Below are 27,951 nucleotides of genomic sequence, written 5' to 3' on the forward strand. Positions count from 1 at the left end.
CAATGGCTGGCGGTTTATGTACACCAAGAGGCTTATTATTTTTATTCTTTCACACACATAAAACAATTGTTTGTTTCACTATTTTCTGTGCAGTCTTCCACACCTTATCCTCTTTACCAGCACTATGGCCAATGGCTGGCGATTTATGTACACCAAGAGGCTTATTATTTTTATTATTATCTTTGTACACTCTTCAAATAAAATACTGTTGTTAATTGAAAATGAATTACACTTTAAATAGAACTTTTGTTATTAATTTGACTAAAGTACTTATCAGGTGTTTCAAGTACACAATTATCTCATATTAATATCTAAATTCAATAATATTCAAATTAACACAACTCAATATTTTTGAATTCCACATATTCCACGAATCTGTATATACATATATACACTGTGGTAATCCTGGGCTATTATCTCACACAACTAGTCTCAGGAATAAAATTAGATGCCCCTCCTTTGGTCACTCCATTTGTTCAAGTGAGAGACTTAACATGGAGTCTAAGAGTGACCTTCACTCTATACATTACCACAATATACATATATATACACCAACATCCACTTAAAATGGAGACACACTTCTCACCTAGGCTGGACTGTGTGGAGCAAGACCTGTTCCTATTGTTCTTCCCTCCCATCTCCTTACATCACCTAGCTCCACCCCCTGTGGTCTGGCTCAGCATTTGGTCATTTTTGCTTCATTTCGTTTCTGGTTACCGGACAGTATACACCATATAACACAGTCTAACTCTCATACAGGTCCTTCCATTTATACACACACATAAAGACAAAAACATTTGCATGTCAGTTACTACTTTTTAAGTGTCAGTACTTCCTCACTTGTCTAAAAGTGTCGGTACTTCCCAACCCTGCTTATTTCCCCCCGTCTCAACTACTTCTCTTATACCTATAAGAGGCTCCCATCAGGGATTTTATCCCCTGAAAATTTTAGGCTTCCCTGGTACAATTTATACCATGCCTTCCTGAGATCGGCAAGAGGGTTTAAAGGGGTTGTCCCGCGCCGAAACGTTTTTTTTTTTTTTTTAACCCCCCCCCCGTTCGGCGCGAGACAACCCCGATGCAGGGGTTAAAAAAACAACCCGCACAGCGCTTACCTGAATCCCGGCGGTCCGGCGTCTTCATACTTACCTGCTGAAGATGGCCGCCGGGATCCTCTGTCTCCGTGGACCGCAGGGCTTCTGTGCGGTCCATTGCCGATTCCAGCCTCCTGATTGGCTGGAATCGGCACGTGACGGGGCGGAGCTACACGGAGCCGGCATTCTACACGAGCGGCCCCATAGAAGACTGCAGAAGACCCGGACTGCGCAAGCGCGGCTAATTTGGCCATCGGAGGGCGAAAATTAGTCGGCACCATGGAGACGAGGACGCCAGCAACGGAGCAGGTAAGTATAAAACTTTTTATAACTTCTGTATGGCTCATAATTAATGCACGATGTATATTACAAAGTGCATTATTATGGCCATACAGAAGTGTATAGACCCACTTGCTGCCGCGGGACAACCCCTTTAATATTCTGTACTTCCTCACCCTGCATATTTTACCTCGTCTCTACTACTTCTCTTATGTTTATAAGAGGATCCCATCAGGGGTTTTATCCCCTGAAAATTTTAGGCTTCCCTGGTATAACTTATACCATGCCTTCCAGAGATTGGCAATAGGGTATCATATTCTGTACACTGACCATGCAAAGTAACAAATAAAGACAATAACAGTTAAACACCCGCACAGCATATTCAGCCCACCATATGAATTCTTAAAAAGCTTGAAGATTTATAAGAGGCATGCACTTCTTACCCTTCGGACAGGAAAGGAGCAGCCAGGAAGCACGGATAGATTGTGGCAAGATAAAACCTTACCTTACTGCGCAGTTTTTGTCAATCCGTGGTTCCGAGTGGCTCCTTATCCCATCTGGGTCCGGGGGGGTTCGAGGTGTAGGTGGTCCTCTTGTTCCATCAAGCCCCGCGTTCGGGCGCCAATTAATGTTAGGGAATTCAATGTTCCGTCAATATGCTGTGAGGCTCCAAATCAGAGGTGGTTATGGCGGCCGCCGTGAGAAAGCTATGAAACACAGAGATCAGGCCTGTGTCTAGAAGCAATCTGCGTTTATTGTGTACATTGCCTTATTCTTATACAGAAAATAGTAGGCGTATCAGTAGGCTAGTGTTACAGAGGTTGACCTGTTTTACTGGTAAATAATTGTGTCTTCTCTATAAACAATGCTTTATTTGTTTGTATGTAGACATCGTGTCTGGTACCCTGATTATCATCACACTCTACATTTTAATCACATGCCCTACCTAGACAGCAGTCAAAAACAAAGCATTCCATACAACCTTTTGATCAGTGTAACGAGATAAACAAGCTCTTGGAGACATGATGGACATTTAAGATTACACCTCTACTTAATGTAATTAAGTACTAACCTAAATGTACAAGCATTTAGCAGAGCTTTTCATAGGACACAGAATAGAGTGTACAATTTAGGCCTACAGCCTCCGGAAACGTATATCAAAGATACATACATATATAAATTAATAAGTTCATAACCCTCACAGATGTGATGTTTCCCATTGACCCGCCTCACATCTGTGGGTCATGGCATGTTGGCGAGCGTGATATCAGGACAGGCTCATGGCCCGGTATGGCACTTGCCCGGGTGAAATCAGCCTTACTTTACATGAAGCGAAGCAGAACCACCAGAACCACCCAGTAGACCATATAATGTGAACCCTCCTGTATATCATGCACATGATCCTCAGCCGCCACGTGTTTATACCATTGTGTGATCTCACGCTGCGGAGGAACGGGAAGTGTTTCTGGAGGTCTGGTCCTTCCTGTCTGGAAGATTTGAGCCTTTTATTTACTGCACAATTAACAATGCAAAAATACTAAAAGGGAGAACATAAAAGTTTGTTAAATGCATTCTAGTCTAATCTATCATCCTCGATCTTGCGTCATGCTGACTAACCTCATAAACTTTATGGCTATGTGTATTCTGCTCCTATGCAGACCAATGTGTTTCCATGGTTACAGAGTGCAAACAGTTTGTGTGCAGCCTGATCTTGCAGTCATGGGCGTCCTTAATGGGTGTGCAAACTGTGATATTGTATAGGGCACACAGCAGCTTCTGCTGAAGGGAGGGCCATAGATGTCCTGGTAGTCGAAGCTTGTAGCCACCAAGAATCTCAGTATTAGTTGTATTATTTAGACTGCATGCAGCATATTATTAGTTTAGGCTAATTTTATATTTGGGGGTAATTGGTTATAGTACCACAGTATGTAAAGCTGACATGCAGCATCCCATAGGGAGACCCTGGACACCTGACATACGTGGGGAGCTGACATAAGAGGGAAGACCAAGAAAGGTGAAGAGAGAAGACCAAGAAAGGTGAAGAGGGAAGACCAGGAGTCGGGAAGAGGCAGCAGGAAGTGAGAAGAGAAGCCATAGAAGAGGAGCGGAGAATCCGCGGGGAGAGAAGAAAGGCAGCGGGGCGAAGATTGTAGAAGAGAGTCCCGACGTCCACTTACCGGGTGAAGAAATGGAAGAGATGCTGAGGAGGATCCGGGCGGAAGTGGAGGAGAGGGACCTCACCTGGCTGGTGAGGCTGATCGAGGGACCCGCGAGAGACGCTGCGCCGGCCCCGGCTGCAGCTCCGATGCCACCGATGCCGGAGGAAAGCAGGAGAAGACCAAGGAGGGCTCGTGCGCCGGTCAGGTTAAGCCCGGAGCAGGCTCCTGCTCGGCGGCGCCGCGTGCGGAGCCCCTCCCCCGCCCCACCACGAGATGTTCCTCCTGCAACCCCTACGGGCAGGGGAAGGAGGCTGGGGGGGGGGGGCTGCGCGCCGGAGCTTCAGGGCAGCTGCGGATGTAAGGGAGCAGGAGAGGGCGACTGAGGAGCAAGCAGCGGCAGCATCGGAGAGGAGGCAGGGACGGGGGAGGTGCACCCGGACATGTGCCGGTCGGGGCGCCCACCAGACGCAGCAACAGGCCACACCATGGGGGCAGCAGACAGCGCCCCATCAGGCAACAGCTGGCTGAAGATGGGGGCAGCAGGCAGCGCCCCAGCACTACAGAGGCGGCCAAGCGCGCATCGGCACCACGAAAAGCGGCTGGGATCCGGACCGAGCGGCTTCAGCCAGGAGGAGAGCAACCAGCAGCAAGGATCGACGACCCGGAGGACGACGAGAGTCATCAGCAGGACGTGGGAGCAGCGGCTGGTGGGTACACAGCCCCCTCGCAGCCAGGTGAGAGATCTATGTCAGTATTGTCCAATGCGTTTAGCCATGCGGCGCGTACAGGAGTTACGTCAGGGGCGCAAGCAGGCGGTGGCGCAGCGACGGCTAGCGTGCCGGGCGGGGGCGATATGGGAGCATTGCTGGGTGTTTTGTGTGGATTACTTATGCGTCAGGGAGGGGAGGGAGTAGGGCAAGCCACGCCGCCTGCGGCGGCGGACATTGCGCCGTGTAGGGTGTCAACCAGCGGCCCGAGCGGGAGCTCGGCTGGGGGGACTGGGGGTGAACAGGCGGTGTGGGGAGCCATAGAACAGCCCTCCCCTTCAGTGGTGTCAGCATGGAGCTCGGACATAGGCTCGCAGGAGGACAGGAGACAGGGAGTAAGCGGGGGTGCGGGCGTTAACCAGTCAGTAACGGTAGCGGTGCAGACGGAAAAAGATGGGGACGGGGTTAGATTGGATGATAGAGCCAGGGGGGAGGTGTACGTCTGCTTCGAGGGGCCCCTGGGGGCCCATCTGAAGAAAGAAATTAGAGAAAAAATATGGAGGGACGAATATGTCGAAATATTCTCCCTCCTCCCCTTGGAGAAATTTAACCTCGACAAGGGGAAGAGAACCGAATTCAAAAAGGAGGAAGAGGAGAAGCGGAGGTAGCGTCTGATTCCACAGACGTTCACTAACTGGCTCCAAGCGTTCGCCATCCTGGCAAGCGTGATTGGGGAAAAAGCGCCGGAAAATTGTTCCGGCCTTTTTTGCTACCTAGACTCGAGTGGCGAAGCCTATCGGGTTTACGGTGGACAGACCTGGCTGCGATACGACGAGCAGTTCAGGCAACGTAAGGCGGTGCGTCCCTCCATTCGGTGGGACCAAAAAGATATCGGGCTGTGGCTGAGGGTGATGGCCCCCGGCACGGCTAGGACATCCCTTTCAAAGAGGCGTCGGGTCTTCGGGCTCGGCCTCTACTTCCGGATCAGGACAAGGAGGGCAGGCTGGAGGGAATAGGCCCGGATTTTGTTGGCAATTCAATGAAGGCCAATGTCAATTTGGGGCGACATGCAAGTTCAAGCATGCATGTTCCCATTGTAGCGCCCTGTCCCACGGTGCAGTCAAATGTTTCAAAAAAGGGCGGGGTAGAGGTGCAGTGAGAGTGGCAGAGATGGCACCCTTTCTAAATAAATATCCAGATAGGGAAAAGGCGGAATTACTGTTGAAGGTTTTTTTAGACTGTTTTGTTATCCCACCCCCGGCTCACGCGGTCCCCATTTCGGTTAAAAATTTGCGTTTGGCACGGGAGCACCCGGGGGTGGTGGGGAGGAAGCTCGCGAAGGAAGTGAGGCTAGGCCGCATGGCCGGCATCTTTTCCGAATCCCCTGTTCCAGATTTGGTGGTGTCACCACTTGGCGTGGTGCCGAAAAAAAAAAACGAATGAGTTTCGGCTAATTCACCACCTATCTTTTCCAAAAGGGTCCTCAGTGAATGACGGAATTGACCCTGACATTTGTTCAGTGGTTTATACGTCATTCGATGCGGCCGTTCGGTGGGTTAGAAAATACGGTAAGGGGGCTTTGTTGGCAAAGGTCGATATCGAATCGGCCTTTCGCCTACTGCCAGTGGCGCCTGAGAGCATTAGACTACTTGGGTGTTTTTGGGAGGGAGAATTCTTTGCGGATCGCTGTTTGCCTATGGGATGTTCCATCTCATGCGCATACTTCGAGGCCATCAGCACATTCCTCGAATGGGTGGTGAGGGATACCGCGGCAGTACAATCTGTCATCCATTATCTGGATGACTTCTTGTGCGTTGGTCCCGGGGGGTCGCCACTTTGTGTGACCCTACTGGGTACGGTCCAGTGGGTGGCAGAGCGGTTTGGTGTACCGCTGGCCCCGGAAAAAACGGAGGGTCCCACAACCTGACATAGTTTTTTGGGCATTTCCATTGATACGGATGCAATGGAATGCCGACTGCTGGAAAATAAATTGCGGGATTTGCAGGGGGTGGTGCAGTTCGCGCGCTCCGCCAAAAAAATCACGCTGCGACGTTTGCAATCCTTGCTGGGCAAGCTTAACTTTGCCTGCAGAATCATGCCTATGGGCCGGGTCTTCTGCAGGCGAATGGTGGCGGCGACGGCAGGGGTGAGCGCTCCCCATCATTTTATTAGGTTAGGATCAGGACACAAAAACGATCTGGCGGTTTGGAACGCTTTTTTGAAGCGCTACAACGGCAGGTCGGTTATGATGGCCGAAGTCAGCGAAAACGCAGACTGGGAGCTGTTCACGGACGCGGCTGGGGGGGCAGGTTTTGGGGCCTATTTTCAGGGCAAGTGGTGTGTTGGCGAATGGCCAGAACAGTGGAAGCGAGAGGGCCTGGTTCGGAACCTGGTGCTATTGGAGCTATTTCCAATAGTTGTAGCGGTGGCGCTTTGGGGGGCTCACTTTCGGGATCGAAAGGTGAGGTTTCACTGCGACAACTTGGGGGTTGTGCAGGTCATCAATAATATGACGGCCTCATCTCCCCCAGTTGTAAATTTATTGCGGCACTTAGTACTCGAAGCGCTGGCACTGAACATCTGGATAGTAGCGGTTCACGTTCCAGGAGTCCATAATTCAATTGCGGATGCTGTCTCTCGCTTTCAGTGGGAGAGGTTGCGGATGCTGGCGCCGGGAGCGGAGCAGACGGGGAGGCGGTGCCCTCAACAGCTCTGGAACGTGGTAAGCGAACAGTGGGGGACTTGATTTCACAATCACTGGCTCGGGAGACGAGAGCGGCGTATAGCGCTGCGTGGACGGAGTGGGAGGATTGGATGGATCAATGTGGGGGGGGGGCTTGTTCGACAGATGATAGGGTAGGAATGTTACTGAGTTGGTTGGGAAGGGGTTCCAGGGAAGGGGGGACACTGGGGCGGGTTAACAGGTTTATGGCCGGGGTAGCATTCGGGTGTAAACTAAAAGGGGTAGCAGACGTGACAAAAAATGTTATTGTAAGACAGGCGTTAAAGGGTTTTAGGAGAGGGAAGGGGCGGCCAGATACGAGAAGGCCAGTGTCTTTTGGTATATTAGAAAGGTTGGGGGGGGGGGCCATAGACTTGGTTTGCGGAGAAAATTTTGAGCGGTTGTTGTTTAAAGCGTTTTTTTCCCTGGCGTTTTTTGGGGCTTTTCGGGTGGGAGAATTAGTTTCACCAAGCAAGGCGGTAGGGGGAGGAGTGCAGAGGGAGGACGTTAGGTTGGTGGAGGATCGACTGGAAATTTTTGTGCGACGGTCCAAGACAGATCAGGAGGGGAGGGGACAACTGGTACGGTTGGGAAAGGTCGCAGGGGCCGTTATGTGCCCGATTAGAGCTTTCAATAACTATAGTCAAATTGCAGGGGGGGTAGCGGTCCATTGTTTCGACACCGGGACGGGCAATTTTTGTCGCGATTCCAATTCACGGCGGTTTTTAAGAGAACTTTAGAGGAGGAGGGTTTTGACAGCTCGCAGTTTGGGTCCCATTCCTTCAGAATTGGGGCAGCGACGGAGGCCATGGTCCAGGGTATGGATGAGCAGGCGGTGAGAAGGATAGGGCGTTGGGACTCGGCACGGTTTAGGTCATATGTACGACCACACCTGCTATAATTAGGAGTTGTAAGGTATTTTAAAAATTAATTTAAATAAAAAAAAAAAATTCTTGTTATTAATTGAAAAGTGGTTTTGTTTTGTCTGTGATTTGTTCTGTTTTGCTTTCTTTCAGGTTGTCCTCAAGCTTTAGTGTGGATATTAGGACATCCTTTTGTTTTTTGGGGGGCTGAGCGGGCTAGGGTTAGGCCTAACGGGAGACAGCTTCGGTTTGCTAGGAGTGAGGCGTTACTCAGGTGGATTGGGATTAGGGGGATGCTGTGGGGTAGGGTGATAGAAGAAGTGGAAAGAGGAATAGAGTTGGATAGAGTGCCGGACGTACTGGTCCTGCACGCCGGGGGGAATGATTTGCGGCAGAGACCGTTCAGAGACTTATCTAGGGACATCAGGTATGACATACTTAGATTGATGTCGTCATACCCGGGGTTAAAAATAGTCTGGTCAGAGATAGTCCCCAGAAAAACGTGGAGGGGGGTGAGATCAATTAAGGGGTTAGACAAAGCCAGAATCAAATTGAACAGGGAAGTTTCACGCTTTGTTGGGCAGCGAGGGGGTTTGGCCATTAGGCATATTGATTTGGAACGGGGTATAGGCAACTACTGGAGGTCGGATGAGGTCCATTTGAATGAGATAGGGACAGATTTATGGATGGAGGGAATTCAGGAGGGGATTGAGCGAGCGTTGTTGTTGTGGCGGGCGGCGCAGGCTTGAGGGGGTCAAGTCGTGCTGGCTGTGGAGGGGTCCCGTGGAGTCAGAAAGTGGGGGTAGTAGGGGGTAACTGTTGGTTAGGACTGTCGCCTATGGGAGTAGCAAGGTGGTGCCTTGCAGTGGTTTTGGGATGGGTTAGCCAGGTTATGGCTAGCCGTCCTCGGGGTCCGGATGAGGCGACCTGAGGCGAGGTGGAGAGTGGCGGGCCCCCGTGTCTGTCGACTTGCGGCGGGGGCACTTGTACGGAAATAGTGTTTCCCGAGTCCGCCATGCGACGGGTGACAGGCACAACTATTTCCCGTTTGTTCTGGTAAGGCGACAGTCCGGTGGTAGGGCTCCATGGGATCCCTTCCCAGGTTATCTGCGGTTAAAAATTGGTTATTTTACTGTTTATGTTTGGTGCTAAATAAATGCTGTGGCCATTAATTAATCCAATATTGGTGTTGCGTGGTTTGTAAGGTATGGAGGTAAAGGGAGGTGGGGATAGGTCACAGTGCCGGCGACTCCGTAATACCCTAGTCAAGGAACTGCCGGAGCCGAAAAACGCAGGGTGTAGGCGGGAGGCAGGCATGACGGGGTTAACGGGGAGTGAAAGGGTTAATTGAAGAAAGCCGGGAGTAAGAGAAGGAGGGGGTTAGTGGGGAGGAGAAAAAGAGCGGCAAGAAAGAGGAAGGGGAGGGGTTAAAATTCAAAGAGGAGCAGTTGGAGCCGAGACGTGGAAGAGTCCCACCTGCCCGCCCTGGAAGAAAGGGGTTGGGGAGGGGGGGGGGTGCGAACTGTCATGGCAGCAGGGGGGTGGAGGGGTCCCGTGGAGTCAGGAAGTGGGGGTAGTAGGGGGTAACAGGGAGCTGGATAGCTTCCTTTCCCCTCGGTAAACTGTTGGTTAGGACTGTCGCCTATGGGAGTAGCAAGGCGGTGCCTTGCAGTGGTTTTGGGATGGGTTAGCCAGGTTATGGCTAGCCGTCCTCGGGGTCCGGATGAGGCAACCTGAGGCGAGGTGGAGATTGGCTGGCCCCCGTGTCTGTCGACTTGCGGCGGGGGCACTTGTAGGGAAATAGTGTTTCCCGAGTCCGCCATGCGACGGGTGACAGGCACAACTATTTCCTATTTGTTCTGGTAAGGCGACAGTCCGGTGGTAGGGCTCCATGGGATCCCTTCCCAGGTTACCTGCGGTTAAAAATTGGTTATTTTACTGTTTATGTTTGGTGTTAAATAAATGTGGCTGCTGTGGCCATTAATTAATCCAATATTGGTGTTGTGTGGTTTGTAAGGTATGAAGGTAAAGGGAGGTGGGGATAGGTCACAGTGCCGGCGACTCAGTAATACCCTAGTCAAGACTTCACAGTGCAGGTAGATGAACAGACTTCAAAGATTATTAACTTGCTGTACCTTCACACGGCTCTTCTAGATTTACACGTGTGAACAGAGATTATTGACTTGAAGTACCTCCACCCAGCCATGGAGACATGTGGGTGTAACAAGTAAAGGGTATACCTCCACGTGGAGATCTAGACTTCAGATGGCTGTGTAGGAAAAACAGAAGAGGTAGTACCTCTGCACTGGCCTTGTATAAACACAGATTAGAACTCACAGATGCTCTTTTTCTCTCTCTCCGGGGCGCGCTCTCCTTACATCCAGCTCACAAGCAATACAGGAAATTTTCCCTCCTCTTCCATGCTTCGACACATGAGGGCTGAAGGTGCTCTCATATGTCTGGACCTCCTGAAGAGCCACACTCCTGAAGACATGAACCCCTTAGTGCTCTCAATCACTTACATTTATAAACTCTCTCATACCACACAACAGGACAGACTTGATACATTTACATTCAGGCTTTCGATTTTTATTAAAAGTTAACCTCTCAAGCGCTGCAGCTGTGCAACACACATACGGGAAATGACAAGACAGCTTTGCACAGTGCATAAACATAAGACATACATGTATGACATTTATGGAGAGGACCAGGATGAAGTTCTGGGTCACTACAGAGATATAAAAAAACATGCATACATCCAATTCAGCCTATTATCCTGCAATGTTGATCCAGAGGAACCCCTCCCCAAGCCAATGTTCCTCATTTTAGGGAAAAAAATGACTTCCCAATTTCAATCTGGCAATTGGAATAATCCCCGGATCACCGACCCTTCTGAAGTATTCAGTGACTATAACATGAATAATTCTAACACTTAGGAAAGGTGTCCAGGCCCCGTTTGTACTCTTCTAGTGATTTCTCCATCACCACATCCTCAGGCAAAGAGTTCAGAAGTAACACTGCTCTTACAGTAAAGAACCCCCTTCTCTGGTGTAGAAGCCTTGTTTTCTCTAAATGTAGAGAGCACCCCCTTGTTACAGTCCTGGGTATAATAGATGATATGAGAGATCTCTGTACTGACCCCTGATATATTTAAACATAGTTATTATAGCGCCCCCTTGTCACAGCCCTGGGTATAATAGATGATGGGAGAGATCTCTGTACTGACCCCTTATATATTTATACAGTTATTAGAGTGACCCCTTGTTACAGTCCTGGGTATAATAGATGATGGGAGAGATCTCTGTATTGACCCCTGATATATTTATATATAGTTATTAGAGCACTCCCTTGTTACAGTCCTGGGTATAATAGATGATGGGAGAGATCTCTGTATTGCCCCTGATATATCTATACATAGTTATTAGAGCGCCCCCTTGTTACAGTCCTGGGTATAATAGATGATGGACGGGATCTCTGTATTGACCCCTGATATATTTATATATAGTTATTAGAGCGACCCCTTGTTACAGTCCTGGGTATAATAGATAATGGGAGAGATCTCTGTACTGACCCCTGATATATTTAAACATAGTTATTAGAGTGCCCCCTTATCCTGGATATAAATAGATGATGGGAGAGATCTCTGTATTGACCCCTGATATATTTATATATAGTTATTAGAGCGCCCCCTTGTTACAGTCCTTGGTTTATGTATGGATTTATATAGATGATGGGAGAGATCTCTCTGATATATCTATACATAGTTACTTCTGGCAGCCGTGGCGCACATCCAGCTCAGCAGATGCCCTACTCCAGCAGCAGCTGGACCACTGATAGCAGTCCGGAGGGCGTGTATACTCAGTGGCATTTTTAGGGCACGATCACTCATAGCAGAAATGCTGGAGATGTTCTGAACTGGCAAAATCCACATTATTTCCAAATCTGCAGCTGAGTTTAGCCTACACATAACGCTCCTCTCACCTCTGAATACTGAGCGCTGCTGCAGCGTCCCATAGGGCAACTCAGGACACGGGGCATACGCTGAGGAGCTGGGAGGGTAAAGCAGTCACTTGTCATGGTGGCACTTACCAGACTCCTCCCCAGAGGGACACACACAGCTTCGGCCAGAGCATCGCTGGGCCTCTTCTGGACAACCCTCGGAGAGGGATGGCCAATATAGATGGAAAAGGAATACATGTTTGTCACGCGTGACGTCACTGCACGGTGATCTTGGCCTTCTCTTCTCACACTCGCTCTTAATCTCTTTCTCTCTTTTTCTCCACACTCTTTATTGGCTCCTGACATTGGGATCCTAAGGAAGCCTTTCTTCTTCCTCCATCACTTTAGCACATGAGGGTTGTAAGTACCCCCATGTGGCAGGCACTCACACCTCTTACTACCATTGAAGCTGATGAAGAACCACACTTTGCTCTCAGACACTCATATTTATATTCTCAAGCATAGCATGTGACAAGACATGAATTGATACATTTGCAGGCATCTCCCAGTCTCATGCAAACATTAACCTCTCCCTTGCTGCAGCTGTGCAAAACACATAACTGAAGGCAAGACAGGAATGCACAGTGCATCTAGAAAAGACATTACATACATGACACTTATGGAGGGGGCCAGGAGTATACATTCTGGGCCACTACACTGCCAGCACCAAGAGCGCAGTGCACACTATCACCCGGGAACCGCTGCTGATCGCTGCCAGTCAGGTGATGTGGAAGTGGGCTGCCTGTCACCGGGATGCAGAGAAGGAGGAGCTGGTGTAACGATGTCATTATTATTTGTGAGGCCGATGTTATTTGGTGGAGAGGGTCATATATGAGGAGTGAATGAGAGGAGCCTGAGATCCGTCCTCTCTGTTAGCAAGCAATTCTGGACTGTGATAATTACAGAAGTACCGCAGCAACACTAACGTATTGTGTCAATTAGGGCTTCGGAAGACGGGCGATTACGCAAAACGCAGCGAATAGAACTCATTGATTTCAAGGGGTTCCCACACATACTGCGTTTTTGCGCTCAATTTTAACGCTTAAAAATGTACGCGACATGCTCTATTTTTTTACGCATTTGCGCAAGCAAAGCATCATAGCCGTCCGCATGAAATCACGCACTGAACTGGGAAATTTCCCAATGTCAACTGATAAATGATGCGGGATGCGAATGGGGCCTGGCAGCGCTGAAAAATACCGTAAAATTTGCAGATACGCGCACGGTGGCCCGCGATAGCGCTCCCTCCACTGCGCTATTATGTCACACTATTGGGAGCGTATGTACGCCTACGCTCATCTGCAGGAGCCATTAATGTGGATTTAGTGGGAGGATGATGTTCTCGTCCCTCGCCCCTATACCTCTTTTAATGCACCCCAAGACTTCATTTGCTTTTGCAGCAGCTGACTGGCATTGGTTGCTCCAGTTTAGTCTACAATCCACTAGCACCCCCAGGTCTTTCCCCATATCCCTTTTCCCTAGCAGTACCCCATTTAGTGTATATTGGGGACATCCCTTTCTCCTGCCCATGTGCAGAACCTTACAGTTGATTATAAGGTGTTGACTTGTTGCTTTGTGAACCGCGATAAGAAGGAATGATGTAATACAACATTATTCTGGGTTCCTTTCACGACTGCGAGGACGGTATTAAAGGGGATCCTGTCCTACATGTTGTCCAGAAGAGAAAAGACATTTCAGCGGCCGTATTCACAAGCTGGTTCAATAACACTCTGATATATTATATACTTAATTTTTCTCCTGTTTCAAGCATCTAGATTTTGGTTATTTTTCACACCTTCAGCCAAATCCCCCGTGCGCTGTCTGTTTAAATCTCCCACAGAGGTAATATGTGCTCCTGTCTGTAACACACCGCCATCAGCTGCCTGCGTTGTATATGATCACAGTCATTCATATCATGCACCGCTGTTACTTACGTGCTGTTGGGATGCAGTTATATCAGTGTTATACAGTACACTGAAGGGACGTTTAATTAGAGACCCCCACCCTCTAGCTGGCTGCACCTCCTTCCGCCTTCAGGACCACTCAAAGAGGGCTTATTCACATGATCACATTTGTGCTGCGTGTTACACGTGCAATATGCAGTGAATAGAATCCATTGATTTCAATGGATTTGGTCACATGTGTTTTTTTAAGTCGCGCTCAAAAAAATGCAGCATGTTCTATTCCCACGTGAATTGTGCAGAAAAATAGCACATATTAAACTAATTCATGGAAAATGTGTGTTTGCTTGTGCGTGTGAATATGCAGGGCATGCACACGTAGGAAAATACAGTAAAATACACGCACGCACGCAAAAACACCCGTCATGTGAATATACAGTGTAAATTGGCACGTAAGTACAGTTACTCACTATGCCAAGCCAGGCGAAGGCCTCCTTCACACAGCCGTATGCGTTTTTACATTCACCCATATCCACAGTAGTATCACATGAATGAATGATTGCCACGATCGAGTCCTGAACTTTAGCTGCGTATTCTCAGCCATTCACACGGGCCGCTGCTGCGTATTGGCAATAAATACGCAGAAGTGTGGAAAACCATCGATCGCTGTAAAATGCTAAGAATGACCAATAATGGTTAAATGGGGCCAGCTGTGTGCTCTTCTGAGCGCTGTACACGGGTAACTCCCTCGCCCTCTCTTCTATTCCAGCTTCCTTAGAAGTCTATGGGAGCTTCCTGTGTATCACGGCTAAGATAGAGCAAGACCTATAGGACAAGACCAATCTTTTGACGCCGCGTATAAAATCGGTGACATAAAACGGTCCATATGGGCTATTTTTTCCAGTGTGATTTTTTTAAGCGCCCAAAAATGGTTCATCTGAATGAATACATTGCAATCCAATGTGTCGGATGGTCGCTATTTCAGCGATTTTTAAATGCAACTAAATAGTTGCGTAAATACGGTCGTGTGAATAAGACTTAAGTCATAGAATCCATACACAGGTTTTAGAGGGCCCAGGGCGCTCCCAAACCTTGTTCGTGCGCAAATACACTCTGTTGTGATGAGCACATTCGCACATACGCTCGTCTGTCGAAGCCCTTACTCCACCACCCTGACAGGAAGGGTTCATCAATCCATTCTGCTTACACCAAATTCAGAAATCTGACCAGGTGATGTGTTTCCACGGCTCAGTGAAAGTTTGGGCTCTTTCTGCTTCTCCTACACAGCAATGGTACAAGAACTAGTCGTCTGCTGTTACAGCGCATCCATGCTAAGGGACAGTTGTGTTTTCTGACACATTAATTGGAGCATCAGCTTTGCATTTGGCTGCAATTTTTGTGCAAAGCCTGTTCTTCAAAATGATTCTTGACATCCTCTTCTGACCCCTTTTAGCGACGAGTTGTTTCCATCTGCAAGATCCCCTTTCATTGGATACTTTTTTCCCGACTACACCATTCACATTATACTCTCCACACCTTTAGGGTGCATTCACACAGGTGAGAAAATCGCATTGCCCAAAACTACAACCTATTATTTACAATGGGTGTATTTACATGGACGATTTTTGCTCCTACTTGGAAAAATCACAGCTTGTTCTATTTTTGTGTGAGTCTCATGTAGATGTGGCCCTCGGGAAAAATGAGTTTGCAACCCCTGCCATAGGGGATTTGAACGTACGATGATTTGATCACTTATACAATATAAGATATTGCAGGTATTGCATTCTACCATATGTTAACAGGCTGCCTATTAAAGACATGTCACAGGCAATCATGGCAACCCAGGGGTTTTTTGGAAAGTCCTAGAATGCCATAATACCCGGAGAGCAAACCTGCAATCTGATCACAGTCAGTCCATTCAGAAGTGACAGCATTTAAAGGGTTAACAGAAGTAATCTGGGTTATCTCTGATCATGGCTGTGGCAGGCGGGTGTCAGCTGGCAAAGGCAGCCGATAGTCGTCATGTATGGAGTCGGCTTGCCCCCCCCAAGCGCGCTGCATCCACATCATATGCTGTGCACATCTATATATGTCCTAATGCCACGGGGTATAGCAGTAGGGCTGTTGGGAGAAGTTCATGAATGCTACCAGCACTCTTTTCATCTTCTGCCTGCAGTTATTCTTCTTTTCCCTCTTTGCAAATAAAGATGGGAAACATTCCCTGTACAATGTTTTGCGCAGAAGCTGACTAATATATGGCTTTAGCTCTTTGTAAACTCCCTGCAGGAAAAGTCCTCCAAACCAGTAAGTATACAGTATGCTTAGAGTAAGATGATACGGTATATACATTATAGTTGTTGTACTAGAATTGACTTTTATGACCTATCCACGGATCAGGAGAACCTTGAATGGAGTCACGGCCAAACATGTGTCCTGTTATTCCATTAATTTCAATGGGGCTGTTGACAAACTGTTATCATCCCTATCGGTGTGCACTCCTAGTGTTTATGTTGGGGCCGGCCTCACTTCCAGTTTGTTGGGCAGAGATCACAGCTTCTACTAACCCCAGCGATGCACTCCTCTGTCCAGATCCTCGTTAGTGATGGTTGTCGTCGCAGTACTCCTCTCACTCCGGGTCTCTAGAATGACTGTTCTTTACTATTCAGAAGCCTCGCTGTTCTCAGCCTCCTAAATCTCAGTTCTGCAAGCCTTCTCCACACAGCCTGCAGCTCCTGCACCCTGACTTTAGTCGCTGTGCTCTCCTGTTGTGCAACAAATATTGTCTCTTCTATGTGAGAGCCTCATACAATCAATAAGCGTCCATAAAGCATGCTCAGTTCTGCTGCGCCAAAATATTGTGCAAAATGGTAATTTTGGTGCAGTTTTGGCATGCTTTACAGTTCATCTCTATAGCTACTATTGAACCCTTTAAATTGTGTATACTTGCATGTTTGCCCACCACTTAATTCAAGCTCCTACTCACACAGGACATGGGACCTCCTTTTTGGGATTAGTGGGGGTGTCAGCAGTGAGACCCCCACCAATCAGACTTTTATTACATATTTTGTGGATAGTTGATAAAAGTCAATTATGAGAATACCCTTTAAATTCTCTCCAAACCTTAATAAAACTATAAGGACTCATAGGACTTTGTGTGCCGCCACATCGTGCTCTGCACTACACCATATTGGGTAGATATGCTCCACTAGAAGCACACTTTTTTTGGTTGGATCCATACACGGTTGGACAGAAAAAACTCTTTATAAGCCTCAGTATGGAACTGGAAGCATTGTAGGTAACCAAGGCACCAGTGAAGCCTATGGGAACCATATTACTGCTTCATACACCTTGGTGGATACATGGGGCATTGATACATTGAGACCTTATATACAGTAGTAAAAATCAATGGATGCAGTAAAATATGGATTCCCAAGGCTCCATTGCTGCGTGTACTTTGTATATACAGCTTCTATTGTTTAATATTGTTATAGTCCACTCCACATAGAAAAACAGCTAGAGTAAAGCAAGTACCATTTTACTATTTACTGCTGTGCAACTCTAAGAATTCTTCATTTTATGGGGTAATGTGTAAGGCCTTCTTGGGGCGCATACAGAGGAACAGAGTTATAGGTTCATATTAAAAACTGCTATATTCGCTTTACTTTGGAGGATGGAAAAGTCATTTTTTGTGTCAACCAGGTGTGAATGTGAGAGCCAAGGAGACAGGGCGGAGAGGAAGCTTTTCGGAAAGCTTCACTGTTCAGCGCCTGAAATATGGCTGTTAATTTAGCCCAAAAAAGGGACGTTCTTACAAGCCCTTTACGGTGTGAATGGGGAACTTGGTGATCATATGTTTTCTCCTAAGGCTTTAAACGGCTCCTTAAGGCCTTCTTCACACAGGCAACAACGTCAAGCGATTTTGTAGCATTGCTACAATGCTACAAAGCGCATGTATGTGAAGCCCATGCTTTCCTATGGGTTCCTTTACACATGCAATGTTTTGAAGCATGCTACAAAACGACACACAAACCTCGCAGGTCCGGCAATATGCCCGTGACTCGTGAGGCTTTGTAGCCCATGTTTCCCTGTGGAGCTGTCCTCTCTGTTGCATTGCATTGCACGAAAACGCGGTTTTCGTACTATGCAACTTTGACAGTAACAAATGCTACTGTCAAAGCTATAATCTAAGCCCTAACTGCAGGAAAAAAAAAATACACATACATCACCTTAGACGCGCTGTCAGCCCGGCCGCAGCTTCTCCCCGGGGCCCCAACACTGATCTTCTTCTTCTCTTCTGGCCGGGGATTCAAAAATCTTCGCCTCCTGGAAGTGCTGGCAGTGATTGGCTAACACTTAGCCTATCACAGATGGCGCTTGATGAATGGCAGTGATTGAACCAATCACAGCCATTCTTCAAGCACTGGCTGTGATTGGCTAAGCTTCAGCCAATCACAGCCAGCGCTTCCAGCAGCCGGGGATTTTTCAATCCCCGGCCAGAAGATGGAGAAGATCAGTGCCGGGACCTGGGGAGAAGCTGCGGCGGCGCCCCGGATAGCGGGGGAGAGGTGATGTATCCTTTTTTTTTCTTTAGTTACAGCTTATTTTCGGGGTAGGGCTTATATTTCAAGCCCCGCTCCCCTGAAAATCCACGCATGTGATGCTACAAAGTCGCGTGACTTTGTGGCGTCACATGTGCCTTTGTAGCGCTACAACATCGCGGTATTGCCGAGAGAAGACGCTGCGATTTTCCCACCCATGTATCTATGTGTAATCTTTCTTCATCCGTTATAAACAGATAACATTGTACAATATATGTTACACTCATAATCCGAAGATACAAGTGCAAATACACAAACAACCTAATCAGATCTAGAAGAAGACCAAAATAGAGGAATACCCACATTTACTGAAGCTCGAAAAAGAACAATTACACAGAACTCATAGCGCAGTCACGCCAAAAAGTTAGGAGTCGTGATGCAGCTCCAAATTCGAAGAGGGAACGCTGCCTCTAATCATTAAGGATATCTGAGGAGCTTCTATAACCGCTGCAAGACCTGAAACAAGAGGCCATAAAAGACCTCCGAAAACAATAATCCTATACAAAGTGGGTGACTATAACCAGCAGTCGGACAATGCTGGCGGGCAGCAGAAGAAAAAGAAGATGAAGAAGGAAGATGAAAGGAAACAGGAGATCTGAGTATAAGAGCGTATCAGAGAGAAAGAAAAGGAGGGGGTAAAAGAATGGGCTTACTGCCCCAAGCAAGTGGGAACAATTTTCCAGTCATTATCTAATAAGGCGGAAGAAAAGAGAAAACCCCGTGGATTCCATAAATGTCAGCCCCAAAATAATATAATACGGGATACAGTTGAGCGCTCAGGTTTCTTTTCAGCAATCAGCTCAAGTACCTCAGTAGTCCATTCACGGAGAGAGGGCACCACCAGAGATCTCCAATGTCTTGGGATTACCAACAGTGCCGTGGATAGGAGGTGTCACAGTATGTCCTTTTCGACCTGAGGTAGTACATTTGGAATCACAGTGAGAAGGGTCACCCGTGGGGTGTCCCATAGCCAAGAAATGTCAACCGATACAGTACCAGAACCAAGCTCATAACATAAATGCAGTACAGGACCAAAGTCCTAACATAAACACAGCACCAGAAACAAGCTCAGTACATAACTGCATCATCAGAACCAAACTGATAACATAATGACGTCACCAGAACCAAGCTCATGTGATCTCTCACTGGTTTACCCTTCAACAGAACAGTCATTGCTGCAGCCTTTCACTCAGAGACCATTCGCGCGTATTTGTATACATCCCGTGGTCTCAGTAACCCATGAGAGTGCGTTGCAGAAGGGTCACAATTTCACATCCCCTCCCCCCGAAGTACCCCATAGTAGTCGACAAACGATATTTCAGCTCCTGTGAATGCTCCCAACAATTTGTTCAAGTATCATGAAAGTGACCAAGAAGTGACCGACAATCGCTGGATGTAAAAGCACGCAGACCACCGCGGGCTGTACACTCTATCTACTATATCAAGTGACTAGGAAATGGTTGCCAATGTAAAGCCCCCCTAATGTTACCGGCCCATATGAACACAAGAATAAAAAGTAAAAAAAAATCTGCTTTCCGAATTCTTTGTTCCTCTTTGAAGAGTTCACATATTTGTGTTCTTGATCTGACAGACGAACAGCCGGATCTTATTCTTAGATATGCAGTCACACCTCTAGTTTCATCGTCTTCTAGATTCACCGGTTTCCAGTTTCACTGATTTTTCCAGACAGAATTTCTCCTCTAGTTTCACTGGCTGCTTCTAGTTTCATTGGCGGCCGCCGGCCCCCGTGGCTTTGCTGCTGACACGGCCCACGTGATCTCCTGCTCAGCGTCTCCTCCTCCTGATGCTGAAACGTTACCCATCCTTCACCAGCGTTGCTGTGGGCGCTAGTAAAACAGTACTGCAGTGTAATGTAAGTAGCCCTGCTTACCCAGATAACTCAGTGATGTCACCTGCAGTCCTATGTAACAGCACAGAGAACACACAGTGATAACGGTAAGGACAGATAATGATGTCACCTGCAGTCCTATGTAACACCACAGATAACACACAGTGATAACACTGAGGACAGATAACGATGTCAACTGCAGTCCTATGTAGCACCACATAAAACACACAGTGATAACACTAAGGACACATACTGATGCCAGCTGCAGTCTATGTAACACCACAGATAGCACACAGTGATAACGCTGAGTAGAGATAACGATGTTACCTGCAGCACTATGTAACACCACATATAACATACAATGATAACACTAAGGAGAGACACAGATGCCACCTGAAGTCCTATGTAACACCACAGATAACACACAGTGATAACGATGAGAAGAGATAATGATGCCAGCTGCAGTCCAATGTAACACCACGAATAACACACACTGATAACAGTGAGAAGAGATACTGATGTCACCTGCAGTCCTATGTAACACTGCAGATAACACACAGTGATAACGCTGAAGAGAGATAACGATGTTACCTTTGCAGTCCTATGTAACACCAGAGGATAGATAACGATGTCACCTGCAGTCCTATGTAACACCACAGATAGTATTAAGGAACGCCTGCAGTGGCTGTTTGTTGCTGCCGACAACCAGTGGCAACTGCTCCGATAAGCCCCACGGCTCATTAGAGCTGTTAACCCTCTAAATGCCACTGTCAATTCTGATAGCGGCATATAAATCCCCCGAATGATGTTCGGGGGTACCGTATGGCCCCCCTGTAATGAGAACGCAGGAAGCCGTGCGGGTGTCATGGCAGCGGGTGCCAGTCTATCAAGCTACCTCACCCATGGTGTGGCTAGATGGACTCCCTACCCGATCGCAGTATGGTGTATTGCTATGGCCTCTTCCAGACAACGCTGGGTGGCAGTTACCTGTATACGTGTAGTGGACATGAAGTTGTCACGCGTGACGCCATTGTTCCTTCTCACTGTAGATTATCCGGCGGTTGAATAAAGACCGGTCAGGGAGGAGAACACAGGATGATATCAGGCCTACAGTCTCAGTTATCTGCAGTGCTCCGCTCCTGGACACACACACTGTCCGGGACTCTGAATAACTCCGGAGGACCAACACCACTCTCCTCTGACACTCACTCTGACTTCTGTGGTTGGCTCTGCATGGCGGACTCCTCACTCCTGGCTCTCTTCAGAGGAGGTTCCTGGCATGGAAGGCCTCAGGATATCTCTCCTCTTCTTCCATATCTTCACCACATGAGGGTTGAAGGTACCCCCTTGTGGTCGGCACTGCACTCTCGACCACTGAAGATGATGGACCCCCTACCACACCCCAATCACTCACATTTATAGGGTACAGACATCACGTGAAGAGACTTTCCCAGACATATCCCAGCCACATTCAGACATTAACCTCTTACATGCTGCAGCTGTGCAATATACACAACAAGAGACAAGACAGCATCCACATTAAAGACATGAGATGTATGACATTTATGGAGGGGCCAGAAATAGGTGTTTGGGGCCACTATACTATTACAGAGGGCAGTGTGGGAGCTGTGGATAATAGAGACTCTTCGATTGGATTTTGAGCACTGTGTTTCCAACAGACCGCCTTGATATTAGGGGTGCGTTAATCTGTGTATTATGTTACATGATTTGTATTTCTATTTACCGGGACTGTTCTTGTGGCTCTATAAAGTATTGTGCACAATGTATTAGTAGTTCTAGCATCCAGCTAGTAGTGTAATTACTCACTTGTCATGTTACTGTTATTCACTTATATCGCTTTGTTTATAAATAAATATTGTACATTTTGGTTACTCCATCGTATCCTGAACTCTGCGTCACAAGACCACCACCCGCTACAATACAGCCTGACTCGCTCTGCTGCTCCTCCCTTTTGAGGACTGTGGGCATCAGAGCAATCAGATCACCAAATCTGCCTCCAGATTCCGCAGCAATAACCCTCCATAGCATGCATGCTCCATTTTACTGCGGTTCCTGCATGGACGGCTTCCGTTGACATTGCGGACGGGCTGCGGATTCTGTGAGAAAGCTGGAGATTTAAAAAAAAAACCAAAACCCTGTACTGCGCATGAACGCCGGGGTGACGTCCGGCATGTCCGCACACATCCGCAGTACAGAAGAAAGAAGACACAGGTACGCAGGGTTTCCGGGTGCAGGCACTGGCGGATTCTGTGAGGGACTCTCCATGCGGAATCGACATGAGGCCATAGGCTGGGTTTGATTTCTGCCACATTGTGCAGTCAAGGTCAGCTGGCCATCATATGGCTATACTCACAGAACAGCTTACCGTGCTGCACAGCAGCCACACGTTGGGCTTTGTTTACAGCCCAAGTTCAATGACTAATTTAAAAGGTGAAAGATGTAGAATAATCTCATGAGGAATAAATATATTTAAGCCCGCGATGTTCCCGAGTCGCCGGGTCACAGGACATAAGAGGAGCTGATTCCAGCTGTCTGGATAGTCATCTATGATGGAATACCTGCGGATGTCGTTTTACCCCGGCGTGTGGATCGCATGTGTGGGGAAAAAAATGCAGCATGCTCTATTTTCTGCTGATTCCCGCACAGACGGCTTCCAATTAAGCCAAGGGAAGCGTCCGATCTGCGGCACAGCCACAGCTGACACTGCAGACGTGCTGCGGATCCGCAGGAAAGCGAGACAATTAAAAACAAATGCACTGTGCAAGCTGCAGCATGCCAACCGGCGCCCCGAGCGCCTCCGCCATGCGGAAGAAAGAAGATCCGTCTGAGATGGAGAAGACCGGCACCGCAGGCGAACAAGTAAGAAAATGTACATAAAATGTCTATGGCTGCGGGCACAGGTGGACTCCGCTGCAGGATTCCACACTTGGAATCCGTCCGTACCCGTGGACATGAGGCCTAACTGCTATGGGGAGGGAGTTTACCTGCGTCCGGAGCTCGGGAAAGAAGACAGCTGGTTCTATTAAAGCATTAGAGGTCACTACAAGGATTTCTGCCAACTGGATTTCTGCGCTGCAGCGTATGTTTTACACGATACACCCGTGTGAATGACGAGAAAACGCTAATTAATCTCAGGACTCAATCGCAGACAATCTTCCATGATGAGTGTAAAGACTCATCGCCCGTGTGAATGAGGCCTATGAGTCATAGGCGCCCCATATAATACTCCCAGCGTGTTATACAGAGCTTAATGGCTCTAACGGTGCATTCAGATGTAACGATTATCATTCAAAAAATCATTAAAATGAGCAAAAGTGAACGATAATCGTCTGCTTTAAACGTGAGCCGCTGACCGAAATATAAATGAGAATCGCTCACTCCGTTCGCCATTCAGTATCAGCACTAACAATCACGATTGGCTCCTTCACTTCTCGTTCCGGTCAAACTCCCCCCGCTATGTGCTTACATAGGAATGTGAAACACTGAACCAGAAGTGAATGATTCTCAGTGATGATCTGCCTGTCCAACAGGCTACACGAGTGCGAATGAGTTAGCCGTGACGTCACTCGCTCCTTCGATGGGTCACATGAGAATCGTCTTGTCTAAAAGGGGCATTAGACGATCTTGTAACCAATTTTAGGGATTTTGGTGAACTTCCAGTTTGGTTCAAACTCATTCAGAACAAACTGAACTTTTTGTAAAACTTCGGTGAACTGGCCAAAACAAACTTATCAAGCGTCCACTTATAGCTGCTCCTTAGATCAGGTTCCAAGACCGCCGCCTCCTGGGAGGAACAGGCGCTACACAGGACTATTAGTAAAATGCGGACCACTCCAGTGCTTTGGTATAAACATATATAGTTTTATTGACACTCATTTTGTTTTTCAGCATCTGTTGGTGGCCGCTCTTTTTCGGCAGCAGATGGTGGCTGCCATTTTTTGGTGGCAGGCGGTGGCTGCTGTTTTTCAGCATCTGTTGATAGTTGGTGTTTTTTGGCAGCCGGTGATGACTGATGGTTTATGCGGCCGGCGGCTGCGAGTGTTTTTCAGCATCTGTTGGCGGCTGGTCTTTTTTTGCAGCTGGAGCTGGCTGGTGTTTTTTTGCTGGATGGCGGATGGTTTTGTTGGATGGTCACGTTTTTGGCAGTAAGTGGTGGCTGGTGTTTTTCGCCAGTGGGTGATGTTTTCGGCGGCAGGTGATGGCTGTTATTTTTTGGCAGCAGATGGTGGCTGCAGTTTTTCGGTGGCAAGTGGTGGTATCTATCTATCTATCTATCTAATATCTATCTATCTATCTATCTATCTAATATCTATCTATCTATCTATCTATCTAATATCTATCTATCTAATATCTATCTATCTATCTAATCTAACTATGTATCTAACCACGGTCCTCTGTTTTCTGGGGCATCACAGCAGACTCTGTAAAAAAAAAAGCAATATCACTACACTAATACTGTGTGTATATAGATAGATATGTGTGTGTATATAGATAGATATGTGTGTGTATATAGATAGATATGTATGTGTGTGTATATAGATAGATATGTGTGTGTATATAGATAGATATGTATGTGTGTGTATATAGATAGATATGTGTTGCCTGCACTAGTGTGCATTTAGAATCATCTGAAAAAACAAAACGGTTCATGCTCTAATACGCTCCATAGCGGCAGGTGTATTAGCGCATGCGCCCGTGTGCTTCTGCCCTAAGGGAGTGAAATAGTACATACGTGTAGCAACAGAGGACGACGATCACGAGGAACAGAAGTGGGGCTGCAACAATGATGTAACGTGGTATAGATTGGAATCTTTCTTCTATTTCCTCTATCTGAGTGTCCAAACTCCTCCGGACTCCTAAAACAAAGGGAACAATTTATTTAGTGATTTCACCAGTTTTGTGGAACAAAAAAAAAGTAAATTTCGGCACAAACCTTTTTCTATGTAAAGATTTATGATTTTCTGCAATTTTATGCTTCTGTCATTGCTTTTTAAGAAAGTGAGTGGGATTTAGTAAAAGGGGCGGGGCTTCTCAGCGATGATAGTGGCCTCACAGCCCTGTGCCCACTCCGCTATATATCTGAGATAGGGTTATATAAACTTTCTACACGGTGGGTACTTACTCACTAGATCTTGACTCTCCAACGGGCCCCTGCTCTCCTCCTCTGCTGCTTGCAGGGGAATCGGATAGGAAGCAGCAGAGGATAGCAAAATAAAAATGACCAAAAGTCCAAACATCTTTACAGTGAAACAGCTGCAAGTAGAATGAAGGTCTTCAGAACAAGTACTGGAGTATTGTCTAGAACACGGTGATGTCATAATAGTCACTGCATCATCCCTATGTGACTTCCCCCTCTATGACACATCACCTGCCACATTACTACAATATTAACCCCTTAGTGACTCGGCCTATTTATTGGGATTTTCATCTCCACTTTATAAAAGCCATAACTTTGTTATGCGGAATAAGTTGGCGCCATACAAATAAAGATGAGTGTTATTTTCCCATTGACACGGCCGTATGAGGGCTTGTTTGTTGGATCTCGAGCTGTAGTTTTAATTGGTACCATTTTGTGGTACATGTAGTGTATAACTTTTATTAATTTTTTTGGGGGGGAGCAGGGTAGGAAAACACATCAATGATATTTCTTGATGCGGGTCGTTATGATTTCGATACCAAATGATACATTATTTTTAGGTTTTTCCACTTTGGACCATAAAAACACTTTCTTTTGGAAAAGTTTTTTTCTTTGCATCGCTGCATGCAAAGTCCCAGAACTGTTTGATGTTTCCATGGACGAGTTCTGGGAGGGCTTGTTTTTGCAGGATGAGCTGTAGTTTGTTTTTTGTATCATTTTCAATATCTATGACTTTTTCTAACAAAACATAAGCTTATTGGCTCTGGTTTTTTAGCTTAAATTTTTTAAAATAACGTTTTCTGTGAGAGATAAAAAGTCTGTTTGATTGATTGTATGACGTTACGGATACGCCAATGCCAAAAATCTATATTTTTATTCACCTTTTCAAACTGACAAAGAGAAAAGTGAGCAAAAAGGGTTTTTTTTGTTTGTATTTTTTTTTGTTTAACTTTTCTAATATATTTTTTTATGTCCGGTAGGGAATTTAAACCTAATACTTCTGCCCCCCTATTTCCTATAACTCCTAAAAAGAAATAACCAAGATATAAAGTCCCAATATTTGTACATGTGCGGTGCTTGTATTTGTCTTGTAGCTTCTGACTTGATAATGGCCCTGTGCAGCTGAGATGTATGTTGTATTTTAACATGGCCTATTTTGGGCTTTAGGACCCAAGGATTTTTGGGGGATTTTCTTCTCCATTTATCAAAAGTCATAATTTTTTTAATTTTCCGTCGGCCAAATAAGGGCTTGTTTTTTCCATGGCGAACCGTAGTTTTTATCGGCATCATTTTTGGGTACATAGACTATATTGTAAAACTTTTTTTTTATTATTATTATAGCAGGGAGAGAAAACGCATCAATTCTGCCATAGATGTTTTTATTTTTTTTTACAGCGTTAATCATGCAGCATAAATGACGCAATCTTTTTTTTCTGCAGGCCGGTACGGTTGCAATGATACCAAAATGCTTACATTTTTTAAGGTTTTTCTACTTTTCTGCAATAAAAACCCTTTTTTGGAAATCCTTTTTTTCCCCCCTAAATCGCTGCATTCAAAGTCCTGTAACTTTTTTATTTTTGATGTACGGAGCTCTATGAGGGCTTATTTTTTGTGATACGAGCTGTAGTTTTTATTGGTACCATTTTGGGGTGCATACGGCTTTTTGATCACTTTTATTGCGTTTTTAGTGAGGCAAAATGTTAGCATTTTGCCACAGTTTTTTGGCGTTTTTTTCCCCGCTTTATTCGGTGCACAGTTAAAAGCATGTGCAGCTTATTGTACGCATTGTTACAGACGCGACAACACCAAATATGTGGGGTTTTAATTGAGAAAAAGCATTTAAAAAGGGTTTTTTTTAACTTTTTCTTACTTTTTTTTTTTTATTCATTTTTTTAATCTTTTTTTTCACACAACTTGTGTCCCCCTGGGGGACTTTCTCCACAGTACTGCTGATCACTGTGATAAGGCTACTGCCCTGCCATGCCTTATCGCTTATACAGCGATCTGAGGCACTGGCAACACAGGACGTAAGTTTACGTCCTGTTGCGGGAAGTACCCCGCTGCCAGGACGTAAACCTACGCCCTGGAGCGGGAAGGGGTTAAAGGAAGAGATGAATAAAGATCCCTTTTGGATGTTTCTGGCGCCTCGGATCCGCTTGTATTACTTTTTCCTACCTGCAGTTATGTGGAAAGATGGAGGCTGCAATGAGTGGTGCATGGAGGCTGCAGCGAGTGGTGCATGGTGGCTGCAGCAAGTGGTGCATGGAGGCTGTAGCGAGTGCTGCATGGAGGCTGCAGCGAGTGGTGCATGGAGTCTGTAATGAATCCTACAATAGAACTAGTGGGGACTAATTGTATGATACATCGTGGTTTGTGTCTGTAAATGCAGCTATTTTCCCATCATGTGAAGGAATATGCACTGAAGCCTCCGAGCCGAACCACTAGGGGGCAGAAGCTTGGCCCCAGATAGTAAAGCAAAAGAAGGACTTTAGTGGCTTTGGCTAAGATCACCCCCCGTGGTTTGTCTTCGCGCCGTGCTAAACTTTCAGGAAAGGTCAACCTACAACGGCATTTGACTCTTGGTTCACTCAACATTTTTCTTGAGGAACCAGATCAGAACAA

This window comes from Eleutherodactylus coqui, chromosome 9 (assembly GCF_035609145.1).
Source record: "Eleutherodactylus coqui strain aEleCoq1 chromosome 9, aEleCoq1.hap1, whole genome shotgun sequence".
In the NCBI taxonomy this organism is placed as follows: domain Eukaryota; kingdom Metazoa; phylum Chordata; class Amphibia; order Anura; family Eleutherodactylidae; genus Eleutherodactylus; species Eleutherodactylus coqui.